The sequence below is a fragment of the Anoplolepis gracilipes genome, chromosome 16 (assembly GCF_047496725.1).
Source record: "Anoplolepis gracilipes chromosome 16, ASM4749672v1, whole genome shotgun sequence".
Lineage (NCBI taxonomy): Eukaryota > Metazoa > Arthropoda > Insecta > Hymenoptera > Formicidae > Anoplolepis > Anoplolepis gracilipes.
The window spans coordinates 27,100-34,360 of record NC_132985.1 but is presented as its reverse complement, the minus strand read 5'-3'; the positions used below and the strand labels follow the sequence as shown (position 1 = coordinate 34,360).

The following is a 7,261-nucleotide window of genomic DNA, read 5'->3' as shown; positions in this document are numbered from 1 at the left end:
AACTCTTTCGTGTGATTTTCCGCGAAAATAGTGACGGTCGGGTACGTGGAAGAACGTGACGTCATGTCCACGTCCATATCCACGTCACCCTGTATAACAGCATAGTGCCGTGGCGAAACGTGAACTTTGATAATTTTCATATATTGGTAAGAACCTTGGATCAAGGAATAGTGACAGAGAGCATTTTATTCACTGAAGTATTTATTTAAACGTTACATTTGGTTTAATACAGACGATGAGTGTCGCGATGACGTCACTCTATGACGTACCTCCTGCACTGTGAATACTTTGAGTAACAGTGGATTCATCGTGTAAGCGATAAAACGAGACAATAAAGCGGGACGATTATTAATACGAGACTAAATTTTAATAATAAATTAAGTAATACGTAGACTACCAGTTTAACAAACGCAGTGGATTGCGAAGTGCAAAACAATAGTTGAGTGAATAAGTACAATAACAGAGTGCATTAATAGAGTGTACAATAATTTAGCTAAGCTACACTATGGCCAACAATTGCCTCACCAACAACTAAGACAGACTAAATTACTAATTGAAATAAATTGGTTAAGAGCGTGCACTGTGAGTAAATGAGTGAGGTGCAAGATAAATGCGTGATGAATACTGGAATAGAAGATCGGTGTAAAACGAAGAGGTTGGTTACCATGCCTTCACAGTTTTTATTTCTTAGGCTGGTAATAACTAAGTGACGAGACAACACTGATATCTAAGGAGGGCGCTTCTCGTAATGGCGGCTGAGTTGATGACAGGCGATGAATGTTTGGCTACATGAAACAGAAGACTTTAATGAATGACATACAACAGAAGGAATGTTAAAATATTATTAATTAATTTTTAGCCAGTATTTGTTTTAGTGGAGGGTTGAGAGGTTAGTGAGATATAGGAGAAGATACATGTGATGATTGGCAAGTGGATAATTGGCTTATGTGAGCCGATGTGCAATGGCTCACGACCGCTGTGCAATGGTCCGTGTATTCTCATGTGTTAGTTATTGTTAATTTATAAAAATAGAGACAAGAATTGAAAATCTTTATTGACAATTATTTGTATTCTTCGTCCGGATGCGCCGAAAGCTTCCGGATGACGAAACAGTAATCTAGAAAAGAAGGATTATGTGTCTAGGCTAACCTGTCACATTTCATAATAGCAGACTGAATATTATTTATAATACATACTTTTAGTGACAAAGATCTGTCATTGACATCGTGGTGGTTCCTGCACGGAAGTTGGTCTCTACTCTGCGGAGGAGGAATGTATTAGGAGATTAACAACTAAATCAGCAATGTTGCTGACCGTAAGTGTCGGCGTGACCAGTAATTGTCAAACTTACCTTTGACGATTGCGGGTGTCTGGTCTCGTCCGTTTTTTCCACAGGAAACGACACGATGATCCGGAGGACTCGCGGGATCGTCCTGGTTACCATCGCTTGACATCTCGGTGACTACCTCCTGAGTGAATCCTTTGCTGCTTTCCGACTTCTTGCTGCTGGAAAAAAAAAAAAAAACCTGGAAAATAAGAGAACTAGGAATTAGATACAGTTAACTAACTTGATGTGATAGATAGTATCAGATAGTTCAATAGTGAATAAATAGAAGGTATAATTAATTAAATATCTGAAATTACCTTATTTACAAATGTACTAGTTAATACTAGCGAAATAGCGGTGATATTATCCCTGAGAGAATATCCTGAAACAGAAGAAAAGTGCCTTAGATTTAGATTTATTTTAGTTAGTTATATACCTATATAGAACGAGACAGACGATAGATGACAGGTGAGAGGATGGGAGCTGTTCAATCCAACCTCATCCTTCTGATTGTCAAAATATTTACCGTTGAAAACCTGGAGCCGTTGAAGTAATGAGATGACCCCTCGGTGTCGGGTCCTCTGAACGTCTTTTCCTGGAAAAGAAGATTACTATTAATATAAAATAGACGATAATAATTAAGAAGAATACTATTAATATAACACAGACGATAATAATTAGGAACAATAAGTACTAGCACATATAACATTGGTTAACAAGAGATACTTGCCCTTTGAGGTTAAGGTCCCTGTCAATGACAGCTGAGATGGTTATGTTCGGTATTCTTCATTGAACACAACACAACGAAATGAACAGAAGCATCAAATTAGATACAAGGCTGCGTATTGCAGATAACGCCATAAATTGACAATGTTGTGAGTCAATGATCTTGTCATCCTCTCCGGTGCTGGGCTGAAAAGTAGTGATCTGTAAATAAACGATAGTTGTTGGTTGTCTGCGGTGATACATTTGAAACATTGTAAACATTGTTTTGCGTATACACTACAACTGTAAGGCAGAAGCGTAATAGAGTAGTGTGAATTATTAATATCGTAGGTGTTGGGGAGTTGACAGTAACTTAATATGTGAGAAACATTGACATACCGGTTACCTCCTTTTGGAACTCATAGTGATAAATATTATTCATGGTTGAATATAGATTTGACCCACATAATTTGTAATGATGAACTAATAAATTTTAGTATCTATAATAAAATATAGCCAAATAGATGATTATGGTCATACATACTCTAAAACAATATGCTTATCATACGTTCTGTCTATAAGTAATCTGAAACAGAGGAGGTTATCGTTATTGTTACTGTCAATACCGCGGAATATTTGGTATCACATTTTACACGACAAAACAAAACAGATTATTTTCTTGCAAGGGAACTATAACAGTAAGGATGTCCATGCAAATGGCCTATAACACTTTAGGTTAAGACCCTATCAATGACAAGTTAGGTTATGCTAATTTATTAGGCATAATAGTTGGTGGGGGTTGGAGCTTAAATAGATAAATTAAAATTAATTTAATACTTACTATAAGTTATTACACCGTCGATGAGTTGATGCATTCCATCCTCTCCGGTGACAGATTTGTCTGGCTGCGACCTATAATTAATGTTAATTAGTATGCGCCTCTGCGATAAATAAGGCATAAGCAACAGATTGATGATCTTAGTTTGGATTATGATAATGAGTGTGATACCTTTGTAATTAAGTTGAATCAGTGTATCGCTGTACTGAGCGACAGTCACAATTTGGAAGGACAACCTGAAATAGTACGGTATATAAGACTGTAGTCTGGAGTGTTATATGTTAAATGCAAATAAAAATCAAGTGCGGATGAATGTAGAATACCAGAACAGTTGTTGAGAGCATCGCGGTGCTTTCAGTGCGCTTCTCCTGGCACACTTGACGCATCCCCAGCGTCGCAACTGGCAGTCTTAGGTTATCTACGATAAACATAAACATAATGGATGAAATACTCAGGGATGGCAACAGCTGACGTTGATGGTGCAGGACACCGTCGATGTACTCCTCTTGGCGCATCTGACACACGGGGTGTCATAGCACGGCAGCACAACTGAAAAAGAAAAAGATTATTATCCGTGGACTGCCGTTGCGCGATCAAACGGCTATATCGAACTGCTTGCACTCTGCTTGGTCTGATAACGATGGCATAGGTGACAGGCGGCCATTACGCGGCCCGTGTGGTGGCGCGTTTACATGGCGCGTTCGTAGGTATGATGGACCCACATGTGCGAGTGTCACAAATATGGCGGCTAGTGTCTTACATATGGCGGCGGTGTCAAGCATATGGCGGATAGTTTTGTGTCCGTGTTCTCGCATTTTGTACTCGGATTGTGATCTGGGAGAGTATAACCGTTTATTGAATTATAATTGCCTTAGATATCACACCTGTTTGTTATGACACTCTCTTGTTGGGTTATCTTTTGTTGTAGGCGATACAGGTGCTTACTTACTGCGTTCGTATATTATATTTTGAGATAAGAATTACATATTTTGATTTAGGAGTCATAGCTACTCATATATTATACTTACTTATTATACTTACCTTATATGCGTTGATCACAATACTCGTAACTGGTTGTTGATTGCTGCATTACTTTTCGCGTAATCCTATTTACCTTTTTAGTTTTTAGTTTTAACTATTGTTCACAATACTCGCATTCTTGCATTTTAGTGGTTAGTTAGTTGTTTGAGTTATGAATCTTAGTTATAAGAGTAGCTCGTAGCCCGAGGTGTGAGGACGTGCTCAGGGGCTCGTGGCTGTGGCGAGCTGAATAGGCACAGTCTCAAACGACTCCTGGGGGCACCGGCCGACACCCCCAGTGAAGTTAGGCTTATCTGGGCAAGCGGCTCTGCCCAGACGGACCACCCTTCCGACATTTCTCGTGGGACCAAAATGGAATCTGAAATTAACGCAAAAAAATTAATTAAAATCGGAATGGAGGAATCGGCTGTCGATATTTCGACAACTGCGGATGACATGGGAAGTGTTGCACACACAGAGGGATTGGACCAACTTGTTTGCAATACGATTGATAGTTTGCCGCCGCCAATGGACGACGAGTTTGTTACCCCGAGGTCAGCTATCCCGGAAGATACAGTGGAACTGTCTCCCTGTCCATCTCCACCCCAAGGTGATGCTAGGAAAAACCTACAAGAAGAGTATGATAGCGACATGGAAACGGAAAACATCAGACCGAAGAGGAAGGTGCGACTGTTCACGGACGAGGAGACGGACGAGGAAGAAGCAGGGCTAAGGGTTCAAAGGAAAAAGCGAACGCCAAGAGGAAGCTTTATTGACCTCACTTGCGATTCCCTCAGCACTGCGGATAATAAGAAAGGGAAAAAGACAATTGTGGAGCAGATGAGGAAGACTCCCAATGATCTCGGCGCCTTGAGGGATCTGTCGTCCTCTCGATTAAGAGTAAATACCATTGGCTGGGTGAATGATATAGACATCATTAGAAAAGGGAGCAAAAATCTTAAAGGGCCCTTAAGTGGCATGATCAGCGAAAGACTAGTATCTATAGGTGAGGCGGTAAAGATACTCGCAGAGAGAGACGAGGACAAGGGAGATCCAGTAACCTTGAGAAAGAGAAACCTCGAGCTGGCGGCGGAGGTTGCTGGTTATAAAAGAGAGGTTGTCCGGCTGAGAAGTGACATGGAGAAAATGCAACAGGTTATCGAGAGTCTCCAGGCCACGATTGTCAAAGAACAGACCCAAAAAAGGACCTTCACGACTGAACAGGTGAATAAAGGGACTTCACCGATGAGGGACCTTGAAATGAGATTGGAGAAAACGAGGAATTCCGAATATTCGACGGAGTTTCCCCCCCTGTGCCCTTCGGCTAATAATAAAGTCAGATTCTCGGATCCTAACTGCCCGGAATCAACGTTAGATAAAATAGATAACTACAGGATATTAGATCCCCTGGCGAGTGGGAGTGATACTCATATTGAGCCCCCCAAGCCTCAGAGGGTACGGAAAACTAAAGCTCTCCCAAGAATAATAAGCCATATTCAGGTTGCTCCTCCTAATACGACGGAACCGAGAGCCAAACGAGTCAACAGTGAGGACACTGCCGATATGAGCGCGGGCGAATCGTTAGGATGGGTTTCGCCCAAAACAAAGCGCAGGAGGAAACAACCCAGAAGGAAACGAGGTAATCAGATGGACCCACCTATCACCCAGGAAAGGTCCGAACTAATAGAGGGATCAGCGAGGATTTCGCAGCCTAGATCTAGGCGCAGGGCCCCCACGACCTCAGCGGTCGTTATTAGGGGAAGGACCGAGGGCTTCTCATACGCAGACGCCATTAGGACAGCTAAGCAGAAGATATCCTTGCAGGAACTGGGGATCGAAAAATCCAGGATTCGTACATCCGCCAATGGGGGGTGGATAATTGAAATAGCCGGTCCCGACAACAGGAAGAAGGCTGAAAACCTCCAAACTAGGTTAACCGAGGTAATTGGAGAGGCGGCTACTATCACCCGACCGGTTGTTCAGGGCGAGTTTAGGTTGATAGGATTCGATGGCTCGGTCAGGAGAGAGGATATTCTCAGCGAACTCTCAAGGCTCGGTAATTGTAACAACGATGAGCTAAAAATGGGAGAAATCCGGCCTATGAGGATAGGCCTATTTATGACCTGGGTACGATGCCCACTAGCTGTGGCGATAAGAATTTCCAAGACTCCGAAAATTAGGATAGGATGGACAGTCGCGCGTGTCGAGTTGCTTAAAGCGAAACCCACTCAATGCTACAGATGCTGGGATTTCGGGCACGTTAGAGGTAGGTGCAAGTCCTTGGTTGATAGGTCGGGGAATTGTTTCAGGTGTGGTGAACAGGGACACCAAGTCTCCAGTTGTCCCAATCCTACCGATTGTCTACCTTGTAGACTATTGGGTCTAGACTCTAGGCATCGAATGGGTGGTTACCCATGCGGAGCTAGTAGCAAGGTTGAAGAAAGACAGCTTTCGACAAGCACTAATTCCGGTGCGATATGAAAATCATTCAATGCAACCTGAACAATAGCAGGGGAGCCTTTGATCTTTTAAGGCAACAGGTCGTCGAAATGGGCATCACGTTGTGCGTGATCTCCGAACCGGCTCGAATCCCAACAATCGCGAACTGGTATGAAAGCCTAGATGGACACTCTGCAGTGTTTTATTGCCCTGGAGACTCACGTGCCCTCTGCAGACTGATCTGTCGTAAGAGGAACTATCTGGCGGTGTCCATAGGTGACGTATCGGTGATCTCGGCCTACATCTCGCCAAATATTGATCGACGGGAATTCTCGAGGATAATAGAGGAAATCGGCAGCGAGATACGACACCTTGGAAATAATACTCTGATCTGTGGTGACTTTAACTCTAAATCGGCTCTATGGGGCGCCCGGTCCACGGATTATCGCGGTAGGCTTTTGGAAGATATGGCGGCCGAATTTGATCTTAGGATAGCTAACAGAGGTGAGGAGCCCACTTGCGTTCGTCCACAGGGGAATTCTATAGTGGACCTCACCTGGGCTACCCCGGGACTGCTTAAGCGAATAACCGACTGGAGGGTCAGGTCGGAAGTGGAGTCACTATCGGATCACCAGTACATTACCTTTAGAGTAGATCAGGTTCCTGTGTCTCGCGGAAGTTCTGTTATCACCAAGACTTACCCCAGATGGAAGTGGGAGAGGATGGATACCGACAAATTTCAGGCGACTCTTACCTGGTATAGTGTGGATGACGAGGAAGCAGGACCCGAAGAAAAAGCAGAACGGCTTGCGCGGGCACTGCGCGACGCCTGCGATTCAAGTACTCCAAGAAGCACCACTCGACGAGGGAAAGATGTGGTATACTGGTGGAATGACCAAATTGACGAACAAAGACGCAAGACGATCAAGGCC

The 7,261-nt window shown here is 43.3% G+C and overlaps 1 long non-coding RNA gene across 10 annotated transcripts; it reads right to left on the bottom strand.

Annotated features, from left to right (window-relative positions):
• Positions 1 to 1,037: 1,037 nt before the first annotated feature.
• LOC140674439 (uncharacterized) lies at positions 1,038 to 3,836 on the bottom strand. 10 transcript variants are annotated; one of them, XR_012048218.1, is made up of 8 exons: positions 3,194 to 3,834; positions 3,042 to 3,106; positions 2,058 to 2,944; positions 1,854 to 1,922; positions 1,645 to 1,709; positions 1,352 to 1,526; positions 1,197 to 1,259; positions 1,038 to 1,117 (listed from the first exon to the last, which is right to left on the bottom strand). It is a non-coding gene; the product is annotated as an uncharacterized lncRNA (long non-coding RNA). The 10 variants fall into 10 exon arrangements; XR_012048221.1 differs by having other exon boundaries at positions 1,197 to 1,254; XR_012048217.1 differs by having other exon boundaries at positions 1,197 to 1,526; positions 3,194 to 3,835.
• Positions 3,837 to 7,261: the final 3,425 nt, after the last annotated feature.